This window comes from Poecilia reticulata, chromosome 13, assembly GCF_904066995.2.
Source record: "Poecilia reticulata chromosome 13, P_reticulata-male-v2, whole genome shotgun sequence".
In the NCBI taxonomy this organism is placed as follows: domain Eukaryota; kingdom Metazoa; phylum Chordata; class Actinopteri; order Cyprinodontiformes; family Poeciliidae; genus Poecilia; species Poecilia reticulata.
The window spans coordinates 18,763,466-18,779,625 of record NC_088842.1 but is presented as its reverse complement, the minus strand read 5'-3'; positions in this window follow the sequence as shown (position 1 = coordinate 18,779,625).

The following is a 16,160-nucleotide window of genomic DNA, read 5'->3' as shown; positions in this document are numbered from 1 at the left end:
TATGTTGGAGCCGTTTTAGATTTTAAGCTCAGGGTTGGTGATATATTGCTGACTATTCCACAAGGCAGTCCTATTTCACAGTCTTTGCTTATTTCTCCAAAATGGAACTTTAAAAATGTAATGTTGGAAAGCATAATTAAACTGCATTCTTCAATCACGCATGCTGTTTAAAGGGTATTCATGGAAAAATACAGAATAGGAAAATTTCAGTTCCTGTTTGTTTTGTTTTAATATCGTCAGATCTGTGGTAGGGAAAGGCTTAGTATTTCTTGAGGTGATTTGAGAACCACTGGGCTGTGAAACAGTGAATCTCAAAAGTTTGCATGCGTTTTCTTTTTTAAATGCTAAAAAATTTATTGGTAAAAAAAAATAAAAAATGTTATTAAACAACCTGTACTTTTTTGTACTTTTTATTCTTTGCAAAAATATATCACATTTTCTCTGGAGTGTGTGTTTTTACTTTTAAGTGATGCAATAACCACTGTCATTGGTTGGTGTAAATTGAGACCATGCCACACTGTGTCACTGTTGGTCGTAATTTAAATAGAAATAGTGAGGTGAGTCTGTGTCACTTCATAGATAAAAAGAACAGCACAACTTTATAGATTGCTGTTTTACCCACAATCCATTGCTTTGTAAACAATGTGGCGATGTTCATGTGACAATATTTTATTAAAATTTGTAAAAGAAAAGAGCGCAGCTGGAAAGAGCCAAACACAACTTTATTTTTATTATGTAGTTTATTTATTACTTTAACTTTATTTTTACATCTAAAGTAAATATTTTAGATGTGAAAATACCGTTACAACTGATCGTGAATCCCTTTATAAGGTATATTAACGTTGAATCATTGCTTGAGCTTGTGAGCGTTTTATGCCTTACTTTGTGGAGTTAAACTGTCACAGTTAAGGATGCACAGCAGCACAAATAGAGACGCTTTACATTGAGTTTACATGTTATCGTGGTTCATGCATAGGTTCTCTTAGCAAGTGACAGTTGTGGTGTAACTTATTAAAATCTGTCATAAATAACTGTAAAAAAAACTTTGCTTTTTGCCAAGACCTTTGCAAGTTTTTAACTCAAATTGTTGATATAGCTTATGACATGATTGATTTTTTTTGCATATTTATCTTTGGTTTGTTTTAAAAAATTTAGACTATATCTCCATCAACTTTTCTCTTTCACAATAGTTTTTTTTTTTTTTTTTTTGCTGTTGTTCTTTTCATATTATTTCGTTCACATCTTGTTTTTATCAACATCATATTTTCTGCTTTTGAGTCAAAATCCCGTGGCTGAATGTGGGGAAACGTGGCATTAGTGAACAATCACTCCACAAGGGCCATTGATTAGAGCAGCATGACCAACAGAAACAGAGGAGGGGACTTGCATCAAAAGGCCGATACCAGTCGAAATTTGAAAAACATTGCTAACAAGCAAATTGAACAAAATTTATATCATTTCAGGGCAACTGGTCCAAGTGTTTAATGCTAAAAACTGAAGGAGAAAATGTAATGAAACCTGCCAAGACAAATTGATAGAGCAAAATCTGATAGATCTAACACCTGTCTCCTTTATATCTGATAGTTGTCAGGATGAAATAAGTGGTCAAGCCTGATTTAAGGGACTAAGGCACATATACTAAGAATACACTAAATGTCATAAATATTGAATTGACCTTAACAGCTGCCTCTTTCCGATTGGCATTTCCCTCTTTGCTGTAGAGGACGGTTGTTTACACCCCATGCAATTTCCGATAAGCATTTTAGTGTCAAACTGACACGTTAGTGGCTGTGTGGGTAGAGAAATTGTCTTGCAATCAGAAGGTTGTAGGTTCAATTCCAGCTTTCTCCTGCTTCATGTCAATGTGCCCTTGGGCAAGGCACATATCCCCAAATTGCATATTGGTGTATAAATGTGTGAGTGCAAATGGGTGAATGTGGCTACAGTTTAAAGTGCTTTGAGTGGTCAAAATGCCTGGAAAAGTGCTATATAAGTTCAGTCCATTTACCATTATGTAAATATTAGCAATCAGCTAACACTTAAAACCTCAACACAGTCCAGGCATTCAGGAAGCAATCGTTTTCCAACAAGACAGCCTAGATCCTCTGTACAAAGTAAAGTGTAATACAAGGGGCTGGTTTTTATCAGGCTAGTGAAAAGGTGGTAAAAGAGATTGAAATGAATAACATGTTTAACAGATCAGAGAGAATTTATTAGATTGAAAGATCGAAACTTTTGGATCATAGACTTAATACTAGAAAATTCCTTTGACCCACACAAGGATTATAATTGGATGGTTTATTTGCTCTGATATCTGTCTTAGATTTAAAACCAGTTCATCCATGTACAGATGAACCCTGACTCACACAATATGATATAACAGATGGAAAGACCTGGCCTTATTAAGGGCTTGCATGAACAAATTAACTTCTTTTGGTAATTTTCGTCACACTGACAGACAGAAATGTGATTTTTAAGCTCTTTAGGCTTTGATGAGGCACACTCGATATAACTTGACAACAGAACCTGCAATTTAGGTCCAATTGATATGTGCTAACTGGTAGGCCCTTCCACAAAGCTTTCAGTAATTTCCTAGTAAACAAAATAAAAGGAAGCAAAAGGAATATCGAAGAAACTAAACATCAGTCTAACAATTACATGGTGATGATGAAAAGAGCAAGATACAAAGAAGCAAATGAGCTCATGAATAATTTTGTAAATAATTGTTTTGTTTTGTGCATTAAAGTAATTTCTGAGGTGGTAAATAACCGAGGGAAAACTACATGCATGAGTTACGACATCAAGACCTTCCTCCTGGCTCTGATTGGTTGCTTTTGGTTGGGACCTGTGCATTTCCTCAGACTGCAACAGGAGCTCAGGAAGGAGGTGGAGGAGGTCAATCTTTTGTCTCATAGCATACACTCACGACAAGGTGACAGTTTTAACAAATATGTAAAAAACGTATTCTTCGTGATATACTGCAGCTTTATGTGTGTGGTGTTTGTATGTGTACGTTGTTAATATGTGGTGTTTTTATTCTAACACTTTGAATTTTTACAAAGTGCTATGAAGTTTAACATTATTAATGTTAAGTAGTAGTCAAGGACTGCAAGCTGTGGTCATGGAGTTGTAAAAGAGGGGCAGGATAATGCCAGTTGGAGTAGGAGTGAGGAGGAAGAGGAGGAGGAGGAGGAGGAGATGTAAAGAAGCTGGAGAAGTATGAGAATGGAGCAGGAACCACTAAAAACCTGACAGACTTTATTCATAGGAGTAGGTTGGCATTATATCTTTCCTCTGTATTATATTAGCAGGGGTTAAGCACAACCCACATATGGAGGTCTTCGTCCTCGACCCGGCTGTTGCAGGTTCAATTCCCGACCTGGCGACCTTTGCGGCATGTCTTTCCCCTCCTCTTATTACATACTTTCCTGTCAATTCAAAAGCCACAATAAAACCTTAAAAAAAAGAATTTGGTCCAAACCTCTGATTTCTGACATCTGACACGCTAAAAATTATTAATTCCCCTTCAAACACATTTAATTCTTTCTCCTGACAGATTTTTAAATTAACTTCATTCAGAGTGAGTCTTCTGCGTACTTAGGTGATGATAGATGTTGATTTTAATCATGTCCAGGACCGTGTACAAGGTACATTTAGGTACAATCTACCTATTTGATCATAAATATGAAGACTTACTCTGAATAAAACTAATTTGCCAGATCTGTCAAGAACTGAGAACTTTGAAATCAAAATATCAGCTCAGCAGGATCAATCGTGTGCTTCTCACATGGCTGAAAAGCACCATGTGTGTTTGAATTAACTCACGTTGAGTTAATTCGAATTAATTAGTTTGAATTAATGCTTAATTCTATTTTCCTTATTGTTTGTAAATGGTCTTGACAAACTACTGTCCAAGTTGCTCTTCTTTGTCTTTGTGTGCCTGTCAGCTTTGTGAGTCAATGCTTTGTTTGCTCAAATAATTTTCGGTAAGTTCACTTTTGAATAAAATTTACCTCTTTTACCGGCATAGTAGTTATATTTTGAACTTTTTTGAGTGAAATATAAACTGGGAAATATAAACCAGTTTATAACTGAGAAGACGAGTTATTCGTCTTCTCAGTTTCTGAAGTACAGTATAAATACGAAGAAGTTAGTTTTTCAGAGAGAATTTGAGGGATGTACGCAGATATTCAGCCTCTTTACTCTGATATCATTAAATAAAATCTAGTGCAACTCATTTGCTCAAGAAGGCATGAGAAAATAGAGTCCATCTGTGTGATTTAATCACGATATGAGCAGTCAGGAAACAAATTGTGGACAAATTTACAACAAGTTTGAGTCATAAACCAGTAGGTCCATCCCAGACATCTGACATATCACTCAGCACTAAGGAAGAAGTTGCCCAATTTACTTAAAGTAGGCCAAATATGGCGAGTATTAATTAGAGAAACCGCCAGGAGGTCCTGGTGGAACTGCAGAGATTCACATTTCAAATGTGAGAATCTGTTGACAGAGCAACAATCAACTGTGGCCTGAACATTTCCTCAAGAAGAAAACTACTGATGAAAAAAGCCACAAGACGTTCAGGTTTGTTTGTCAAAAATTGTACGGTTACATGGTAAATGTGGAAGAAGATGTTGTGGTTTGAAAAGAGCAAAATGAAACTGATACTGGACATCGTACAGAACACACCGTTCTAAAAGTGACTGGATGTTTTTCTTTAAAGAGGAAAACTGGTGAGTGGGAAGATGGATGGTGCTAAAAACAAGGCAGTCCTGATTAGAGGCTGCTGCACTAATCATCCAGGAAAGGATGTATTTGAATTTTGTAAGGCAACGTAATTCATATGTTAGAAAAGTCCTGTCAAAGTCCATACCTGAATCTAATTAATTTATGAAAAATATGATCACAGACACTGTTTAATCAGACTTATTGAATTGGAGCTATTTTGTACATAAAGATGGGAAAGAGTTTTAATCTGTAGATATGCAGAGCTTTTTGACACACTGCAAAAACAAAATGTAACTGCAATTGGACCAAAATGGGTCTCTGCAGTACACTCCTGCAGGTCTCCTGAGCCGAATACAAATGCATTTCACACTTTTCTCAAATTTAAAAATAATGTATCATTTTCTTCCTACTTTACAATTGGGATTATAACAATTACAACACTTCTTTGTGCTGGTATGTTACCTGCATTCCTCCTAAAGTGCATTTAAGTTCATAATTGCAACATAACATCACAAAATGCAAAAAAGGTTCAAGGTGTATGGATAATATCCAATTTGCTATAAACATGGTTCGTGTATCTTTTTTTTACCTATTTACAACTATTCATATATTTCCAATTTAATATTAACTATTTACTATTTAATATTTGTATTATATTGAGTTTTATATTTATTTTTATCTCTAGATAAAGTACATCAGAACCCCCCAAAGAAATGCATTTCTTACTCTAATGTAAAAGCTGTTATAAGCGAGTGTCAGAATTGCTTCAGCTGTCGGAGTATTCATATGTAATTGGTATAATATCACAATATTTGTTGGACGGTATTAACGGTGAGCAAACAGCAGAATTTTAAAGCTGATTTCCAGAGAAGTGATGCATTACCAAAGTATCAGCTCAGAGGAATTCAATTTGACTTCTCTTGAAGTTTACAAAAGAAAACACAGGTGAAAGGACTTGACAGAGCTTTTCACAATTCAATACTTCAGTAATAAATCTTTGATGTGTTTCGATTTTTGGACTGCAAACTCGTTTTTTTTTTTCTTCTTCTTTTCCCATCGAGATCCAGGCCCTCAGTGTGAGCTAAGCTGTGTGTGTCATGTGTTGCGCTGGCGGCTTATCATTGTGATTCTCTGTATTACAGCTCACACCTGCAAAAGAATCAATTTATCTGCAGCATGCACCTTGAGAGCCGCCGTTAGAAAGGCAAACTTTCTGTTTGTTGTTTGTTTACATTTCATGTCATCTGACATCTTTCCCGCGATAGCTCTCCTGATATCTTCTACTTTAGAAATGATCAGATGAAGCAGCTCAGTGGGTTGTGCCTTTGATAAGTGTTTCCAAAAACACCCAAGCTGACAGCGAATTCTCAGTATGGCATGTTTGTGTTTCTGTAGGCTGGAAGACACACTGCGAGTCTGATTTATAACAACACTATGGAGACGTTGGAGATGGAAAGCTAAAAGTGACCTATTGCAAGTCTACTCTACGTAGCGATTGTATGCAGGCTAGGATGAGTGACATTGCAGAGTAAAAATGTACTATAAGACCACAGAGGATTATTATGCCATAGAAACGGTGTGAGAGGTGCAGTATACTTATATAGGCTACTCATATACTTAGAAAGCTTTAGCGTTTTCAATCTGTTCTTGCTTTGGTTTCTGAAACTCTGCTGCTACTCTGTCATGCAGTAATCCACTGGGAGGCACTGTTTCCCCACAAATTGACCATCTTCCCCTGCGTTCAGATTCTCCCTTGTTTCTGTCTGTAATTGAATTCCTTTTTGCCGACCACAGTGATTGATGGTAGTAATGAATTCACACACACACACACACACATACACACACATATATATACAATACACACACACACACACAGTTTGGCTGAATTTTTAATGTACCTCCAGCATGGCACATCCTCAGTTACACCCTCGCCTTCACTTCCCAAACTCTTGGTTTAATCTGCCTGCACGCCCGCCACTCGCACGCTCATACAAACCCATCCTCTGTGCACATTTCGCATTTGTGATGAAAACCTTTGCTTTTAACACACGCCACCGGTATTAATTGCTTCTGCTTCGATGTCCCACAGGGTGATTTGCATGTGTGTGGACGCTCTGATCACTGAGCAATTTGAGATATGTATTTTTCCCTTCCTCCTGGCATTTTCGGTGATTGACAGATGGGACAGCCCGAGTTCCAGGAGGTGAACCAGAGGGTCTGATCTCTGGAAAACATCCTCAGCACAATACCAGATGAGATCAGTGGCAGAGGAGGCTTGCTACAAAATATAAGTTAGACAGTTCTTTGAGTCTGTTCCTTTCCGTCTAAACTCTGGATAATTGTTTCAGTTTGTTATATTTAGTTTATACGTCTATAATATTGCATTTTAAATTCCAGTAGAATTATTCAGATTCAGAGTAATTTTCCTTTTTAATAATTGAAAAAGTCCTTTTAGGAACAATGAACTACAAATTACAGTCTTTGTTTTCATGACCTTTGCCTTTTGTAGACCAGGCAGTCACAGACAATAGTGAAAGCATCTGCCTTTTCAGGGTTGTCATTCGTGTTGTGAAGCTGATCTTCCTCTCATTTTCAGCTGCTCTACAGATCCTTTGACGTTGCCTCCAGAAACTCTTGATATTTCACAGAGACCGTTCTTTACTCTACCTGTACACTGTCTTTAATATGAAGACAACATTGTACCATTAATGTTGATAGTTTAGAATGAAAACCTCAAATGTAATTCTGCACCCTACAGCTAATGCTAAGCAGGCCTCTAATAAATTACTTTGCAATAAAATATTTGTAAACTTTAAAGGCTGCTGTTCCTTCCTTGGACTGTTTTTGGCAGGTAACACCCAGCAGGAGCAGGCGGTTTTGGACGCACTCACAACCCAGTCCTCCGACCGTCACAAACTTCCCCCTTGACAAACTGTTTACATCCCCATCCTTGCCCATTTTTCTGCACACATTCGATTTTAGGATAAAGTATGTCTGCTGCCTGATACAGTATAACCCACCTACCAACAGGTAGCATGATGAAAAAAAAAAAAATCTGCTATTTACTTCACCCGTCACTGGTCATAATGTTCCGCCACATTGTGTGTGCTATTTGAAACCATGTAATCTTCCACTCACTTAACTCTTCTCAGCACATTTGTCTGCCGCGCAAACCTCTGGAGGACGTGTCAAACGTAAAATCCCCATGAATGCGCCTGTAAGTACTGTTCAAGCCATCTGTCAGGCTGTGATGGCCCATAACGTTTAACACCAAAACATTTTAAACATGCGCTGTAAACATGTAGCAATGGTGCCATGACGTCTTTAATGAAATGTTAAACTGGTTTGCACAGTGTAGAAATATATGTATAATGTCCTTTAACAGGACTCACATTCCTGGGATTACCGATATAGGTTGTGTGTGCTCAGATTTACCCATATTCTAAGGAAATTCAACGCTTTTAGTGAGTTACATCAGAGGTAACGTACTCAGCGGAGGGCTTAGGAGGAATTCAAAGGCGATGCTGAGAAATTAATGTTCCGAAACAGCAAATGTCATATACATTTGAGAAAAAAAAACAACTCGCAAGCATCTCTGAGAAAGTGGGGTAAAAATGAGCTGGATCAAAGGAGTGTAGATTTAGGATACCAGTGCCTGATTTAAAAAAAAAAGAGGACAAAATCAAGACAAAAGAGAGTGATGGTTTTGAGGTGAGTTGCTTACCTGTACCATCTTCAGAGAAGAGGCCATAACAGACATGTTAGACATAGTCAATGCTGTTTTCAAGAAAGAAAAAAGAAACGGTGTCACAACAGATGGATACAGCATGAAAAACATGTAGAGCTGAAAGGCTGTTTGTATTTGTTGGAGTTTGTGAAACATCCTCCAGACCTCCTGCAGAGATGTAGAGCATGATGTTGGTCTTTAGGTTATTCTCTTTTCCTTTCTCTTCTTAATCACTTGTTCAGTATCTTCCTCTTCTTGAGCACCCACACACTGACACATTTAAAGCTTGTGCACACATTCCAACACACACTTGTGTCACTGCCATGTAAATGGTGGCTGTTTGATCACAGTCCCGCTGCTATCAAATCCACCATTGCTGAATAATTCCCTTGACCCACTTCCTGTGGATTCATGCCGACTTGTATTCTGTGTAGCCCGACATTCTCCGTTCTAGGCAGATCAAAGTGTTTCCAGGATCAATCCTCACATCGTTGCCACGGTTCCTTTGCCGCGTGATTGACACGCATGTCCTCGTGTCTCAGTCATGGCTGTTTCCTGAGCGATAAACGTGTTTGTCAGCGCAATCCGGCTCAGATCACCAGATCAACACGATATCGCAGGTCTTCAAGGCTGTCCAAAAGTAGGCACAAACTCACTTCCACACAAGAATGTGTTTTGCAGAGAATAGGTGAAAGGAGGCGTTGAGGTATTATTGTGGTCTTCAAAGACAGTTTCCAATTTTCTGCTTGCTAAGTCAGAGCTTTAAAGAAAGATAAGTCTTGTGGCACTTCAAAGGAAGTAAAGTTGATGATTTGTCTATGGATTCAAAACACCTGACTTTCAAGATTTCTCTTAAGACAATCTCTCAAGATCATTCAGTTTCCTGGGTCTCATTTTGTCTTAGGTTGAGATTGATTTAAGGTCTGGTAAATTGTTTTTTTTCTTGAGCATTTGGCTGCATGTTTTAAGAGATTTTCAAGTTGCAAAACCCAAAGATGACCCATTTTTAGCTAACTGGTTTAGTCTGGCTTCACAATGGAGTAGTTAGTCGCACTGCTGCCTTGAAGCAGGAAGGTCCTGAGGTTTGAATCCTGGGCTGGAGTCACGTGGAGTTTACAAGTTCCTACTATGTTCCTTCCTTCGACAGCAAAAAACCCTGACTATTAGGTTAACTGATTCTCTATTTGTCCTTAGCTGAGTGTGTGTGTGTGTGTGTGTGTGTGTGTGTGTGTGTGTGTGCGTGCGTGCGTGCGTGTGTGTGTGTGTGTGTGTGTGCGTGCGTGTGTGTGTGTGTGTGTGTGTGTGTGTGTGTGTGTGTGTGTGTGTGTGTGTGTGTGCGTGCGTGCGTGTGTGTGTGTGTGTGCATGATTGTTTGTCTTGTGTGTCTCTGTGTTGCCCTGTGATAGACTAGCAAGGTGTACCATGCCTCTTGCATAATGACTGCTGGATATAGGCACCAACCCCGCTGCGACCCTGGAAGGATAAACAGGTATTGATGATGGATGGATGGACGCCGTTCTTTAAAAGGGTCATGTATTTCAAAATGTCATGCAGAAAAATAGGCCCATAGATCATCCATCGTACTTAAAAAGGAGTATAAAGTGCCATCATTCAGAATTCACATGATTTAATTTAAAGCCAATGTAAAGTTTAGAAAGCTCAACTTATTTGTTTGTTATGGGAGAAGACATTACATTACTCCCAAACAACTGGTTGTAGGTCATTTACTAATAGGAATTGCGGACCCCAAACCTTGCCCTACCCTCCTGTAGAGCTCTTCCAGTAAGGTGTTGAAATATATTCCCGTCTCCTTTATGCCCCTGCCTGCTCTGCGTCTTGATAAGATAAACTTGTTTTCTTGTCCATTACATTGGCCATCGGAAAAAAGTGCCACTTTGTCAGGACATATCTCTAAGCCAGGGAAACCGAAAGTCATGCATTAGTGAAGAGATTTTCCCAGCTACACCAATCAACTAAAAAATAAATTCTTCAGTTTCATTTTAACTTTTATTCCACCGGTGACAAGAAAAACAATTCTTCCCTGCTGAAATTAACTGAGTTTATAAATTTTATTTCTCTAAATTTTCCACTGTGAAGCTGTGATGCATAAATCTAATTCAAGGCTTTTTATGTTTTTTTATTTTTTTTTAAAGTAGGCATTTTCAAGGGTGGCAGCATTGTAAAGACTGAAGCTTCTCCTGGACCATTTTCAAATTTGCTGTTCAATCTGATCGAAATATTTATGGCATAAAGCAAACACTGCAAGGCCAAATTTTTAGGAATATGGGTTGAGATAAATCTTCACACATCCTGATGCAGACGGGATTCGAAAATGTCAAAAAACATTAGAAGGCACTAGGACTCATAAATATGGACTTTTGCAGTCCCTTTTTAACCCCGTTCTGCACTGCTTCACCGCACTGCAGTAAAAGCATTAACCACTCAGGGGAGCAGTAACTCATCGGCTTCACTGTCTTTTTTTTTTCTTCACTTCTGCTTTAAAAGCCATAAGTCAAGCTCTAATTATTGCTGACATTTCTCTCTTCTCCTTTGGATTTCAAACATGGTTATTGCACCCATGTGTGTGCGTGTGTTTTTTTTTTTATTTGAATTTTCAGAAACCCTCACTTTCAGTCTGTTGACATCAAAGAGCTTCTGCTAGTTAAGAGTCCAGTTTGCTGCTCCGTCCGTCTCACACAGGGAAGAAATTATAGACACATTTTGATTTTTAAAAACTTTACTAAGATTACAGTTACAGTTACAAAACTTCTTTGTGAAGTTGAAACATTTTATTCCATGAAGCAGCTATTAGCAGACATTTGCTTGCGTCACAGGAGACTTAAGCTAAAGTTATTTTTTTTGTATGTAGCTCTGAAGAAATCTGAAGCAGTAAAAATGAAATAAGTCAGTCTAAGTTTACCACTATGGAACAATGAACACTTTTTAAAATATTTATGCTTTTCTTTTTCTTTCTCCTATTCTAAGATTTCCCCCCACTGTAGTCATTTAACAGAGTAATAGAGAGTGGAGGCTCTGTTCTTTCTTTCGTAAATTAAATAGTTCTGAAAAGGATTCCCAAAGTGGGTCTCCCTTTGGATTTGCATTGTGGACTGAAAGTACTTCGTTTTTGCTCAGTTGCCCTTGCGTTCTCTTTTCTTCGACTGCACTCCTTTGCTTCTCGCTCTGCGAGCGGTACGATATTTTTTTCGCCCCATTCCAGCAACTTCATTCTTCTCCCTGTATAATAGTGGATTCTCCATGGTGGATTTGTGTGGGGCTATTTCGGGGTTCTGCACTGGCTCCTGCATGTGCCGCTATAATCCAATTGTGATAGTGTTAATTTTTAAAGCTTTATTATTGAAATTGCTGAGACCTAATTTTCTGATCCTGTCACTGTTGAAGGCCGCCATAATCATCCAATTCAAGTTATTCCAGACCATTAAGTCACAAGCAGGGATTGGTCATGGCTGCTGAGGTGGGAGAAGGATAGAGAAGTGCGAGGATCTTTGTGTGCATTCTTGTTTGTTGTCATGCTGGCTATCTTTCTTTGCTTGATTGTAACAAGTCTCTAATTTTTTTCTTTTTTCCCTTCTTTTAGTGTGCATGCTGCTGTGAGTGACTTACAGGATACTTTCTGAGAAGTATCCTGTAGTAGACAGGATACTGTCTACTGCCTAGTAGACAGTATTCTGTTGAGCAGAAGTCCAGGACCATCAGGTGTTTGCTAATTGCTGCTGCTAGTCTGGAGGAGCTGAGTGAAGAAGCCACAGGGTGCTCTGTGAGGCAGAAGCTCGGCTGGAGAAAGAGTTTTGGATAAGTAGGCGGTGCATTGTATATGCAAACATTTAGGCAACCCTGAAAAGTTGCCACAGGAGATTCAAGGATTCCTCAAAAATGCATGAAAGAGTCAAAGCAACACTGAAGGTAGGCTTTTTATGAGGGAATAAACTTATGACATGACACAGAGCTAAAAAAAAAAAAAAGTTGATTTTACATAATACCTCCCTTTAAGAAAAACAATCTGACCACACAACAATAGTCAATTTCATCATTCCAAATTTCCACATTATCCGATTATAAAACACAAATTTCTCCTATTTCAGCCAAACCTTTGGATGGAACGTCACGGCCTCATCCGTAGGGAGTATTTGCTAAATCCAGCACAGGATTTTTTTTTGTCTTGGCTTAGATTTGTGCTAGAAAGCAATGACTGAGAGATAATCAACTCCACCAGCCCAGGTTGCAGCATGCAGACACCCTCAGGCAGTTAACTAACTGCCCCCTGTAGCCCCGACCGAGGCAGGACACACAAACATGCACAATTCTTTATTATCTCTCACCCTTAAAGACTCAGGCTAAGTTTCCTGGCAACCAAGCGGTGGAAAAGTGTTGTGTTTGTGAGTCTGGGTGTTATTGTCCACATGTGGCACTGCCTCACTGTGTGCGTGGGCGTTATTTCTATTCACAGATTAGGCACAAAAGAGAAGATAATCTGTTTGAAATACAATAACTCCACATCAACCTACACACATTCAGTAGCAGAAGCAACTACATAATTCATAGTAGGTTTTTTTTTTTTTACATTTAAGTTTAAATGCACTAAAAGCCTGAAAGAACTGAGCCCAAACTTTGATTTGAAAAATAAAAAACTAATAAACACAACAAAAGTTGTCCAGCGCCAATCGCTGGACAACTCAGAAAGTTGTCCAGTAGACAGTCTACTGGACAGTATTCAAGATGGTTTAGCACTTAGTCAGCCAGTCTGGGAGTGACCCATCCTTCAGCATTTGGTTCAGTTATGCTACTCATGGAAAGGTGTCAACTTCTTGAGCCAGTAGGGTGAAGACTTGCGTTTCATATCCTGGACTTTGTTCATGGAGATAATCATGGTACACAAGGTTTAATCACTCCATCTCGGAAAGAGAATTAATGTCACTTATTGTGACTTCGCATGAAAGCAATCTTCTCACTGGAACTAAACTAGGAAAATGGCAACCCAGCTTGTCAGAAGTGGATTCACACTGAGCCATTTGTATCCTTTATAGATTATAGCTGAAGTTTTGTCCAATTTCAAACATCTTGAAAGATAGATCGCACAGTTAATATCAATCGTTTTTGTATAGAGATAATGCATGTTTAGTGCAATTAGTGTGATCAGCTGTGACACTAAACGTAGAACATTTACAAAATTTCTTTCTTTTACTCCAAAACCAGGTTGGATGGATCATCAGCTGTTTCATGTGAGGAGAGCTGCCCCCATGTAATCGAATCCAGACCGATATCCAGCAGCTGGCTCCAAAAGCAAGTCAGGGTGAAGTTGATTAAAGGCCATCATGATTATAAACAAAAGAGGAGTGAAGATTATCACCAGATTATCACCATTCTTTTTATTTATTGCAGCTGCAGTAGCACATCTGTTGTGTCCTCCTTGTTTATGGGGATGGAAACAAATGGTGGCTCAAGAATCAGATCAACATCAGATGGCACAATAATGGCCTTGGCTTCACATTGATTGATTGATTTATTTATTTATTTTTTTTGCTTTCACTGCACACCGTGTTATCTGAATCTTGGATCAATTTGATGCCACATTCAATAAAATTTGCCACCAGAACGTTTGGGTCAGTTTAAATGTGAAACTAAGAACTTTGCTGCTCTTTTAACCCTTTTGTATCCCTTCATTTCGTGCTACGTCTGTGTTCTTTGGTCATGAAACAATCATTTTTTGATGATTTTCTTCAAATTTCCTTACAGGAAACACAGTTCAAACATTACGCATCACTTTAAAAAAAAATTTCAATTCGTGTCATTATTAACTTCACCATTTTTTTTTTCCAGAAAAAGTCATTTTTTTCTCTCCACATATATTAGCAAATGTATTTAAATTAAAATTATATTTGCATTGGAGGAAACGGTAAAACCAGAGATTTTGAACGAATTCTAACAAAGGGATTGAAAAAAAAAGAATTTAGAAATCCTTTTGAATGGAAGTCATTGCCACAAAAATGTTGTAGTAAACTGCTCTAGTTAGTTTAAAAAGATTTAACAAAAAATAATAATAAAAAATGTGCATCTTCCCTAAAGATTCTTTTCATATTAAAAAAATATGAAAAGAATAAAAGGATCCAAAAATATTAACTCAAAGTTGAAAAGAAAATGCGTCATGCCAAATTCATTTCATCTGCTGCTAAGTGAGTTCCTAATTATACTGTAGTGCAGACTTATTGAACAAATCTGTTCATTTGAAGCTTTAGTCTAATTTTTGTCTATGTGATGTCCTTCTGTTTGCTGTTAGCCGACACAATCAGAGGCTTGACTGATGTTCGCCACCTGCTGAGACCCGATTCGGAGACCTTTTCACCCGTCTCCGAAAGCTATCCACCTGGGTGGGAATGAAAGACCTTTGCATGCTGTTCAACACCGGCCCATATGGATTAAGTGAAAGGACCCAATGCAAAAAAAAAAAAAATGCCTGCTGCTGTGATCCTGCTTTACGACCATTATGACATGACAACCTGCTGTGAAATAGATTTCGAAGGATACTAAGGGATTACTCAAGCTCGGGACATCCTGTTTTTGTCATGCAACACTCAAAAAAGGCTGCGATGTATTATTTGACCGGGCCTGACGCACAAATACAACATAGGTTTTTAAGTCTCTGACCTTGTCTGCTACCTTTTTGGGGGGGGGGGTGATTGATTGACAGGTCCGAGCGGTAACCATGGGAACAAAGACAGAGGTGGCGCAGCTTGAAGACAGGATGAATACTGAGGATTATATTTAAAAAAAAATTACAAAGCCTCTTCCTCGTAAGTCTGATTTAGCCTGTCAGTTTATTAAAAGCACCGATTTACAGAAGGTTTCTCAAGAAATGCTGTACAGACAAGATAACAAATGCAATACATTTTATGATGCTGTTTATCTCGCATGCAGGACTCCTCCAGTGAAGCTCGCTCCTTGTCTAGAACCGAGTTCCTTGATCTCGCCTTGGTGGCAGCCGGACATGGATCCGGGGAGGAATATGGCCGACCGTTTGACGCCGCTGTTGTCTTCCAGCAGACTGTAAAAGGCTCCTGGGCAAAGATGGTGTGAAGGCATGTGGGCGTGTCAGCTGGTGAGGACTGAGCTCCTTTATGCTGCTGAAGCTTTCTGATAAACTTAGGAACAACAAAGCAATTAGCGCTCCTCGCTGGAAGGCATCACACACCTCGACTTGTCCTCATCTAGAAACCATTCAGGAGGTGAAAGGTCTCAGCATCGCATTAGAAGTGGAGTTTGTTACAACGACCTGAACATATGGTTCATTTTAAACTCATGGCCCACATGTTATGGGGGAACAAAAAACATTCAGTGAGTTTAAAATGTTAAACTCTGCTGACTGGGGGGAAAGTCACATTATTAAACATTGCGCCAGGAAAGTATTAAGAGTCTTGCTCATCAAAATGGCACACCTCTTTTGAGATAAATGGCTCCAGACTGCTTTTACATCTATCAATTAATATGCAAATAGTGGAGCCAGTATAAAGTGCCTACTGCTGTGGATAAAGTGAAGGCTCACCACTTTAATCTTTCAATCCCCAGGATGTCAAAATGTCAAAATGTTGTGTCAGTTGTTTTCCACATGCCTGGAAGGTTTTGAAACTCTAAAGAGGCAGGTTTTCATTCCAGACAAAATTTCTATGACCTTTTCTGTAGAGATGTA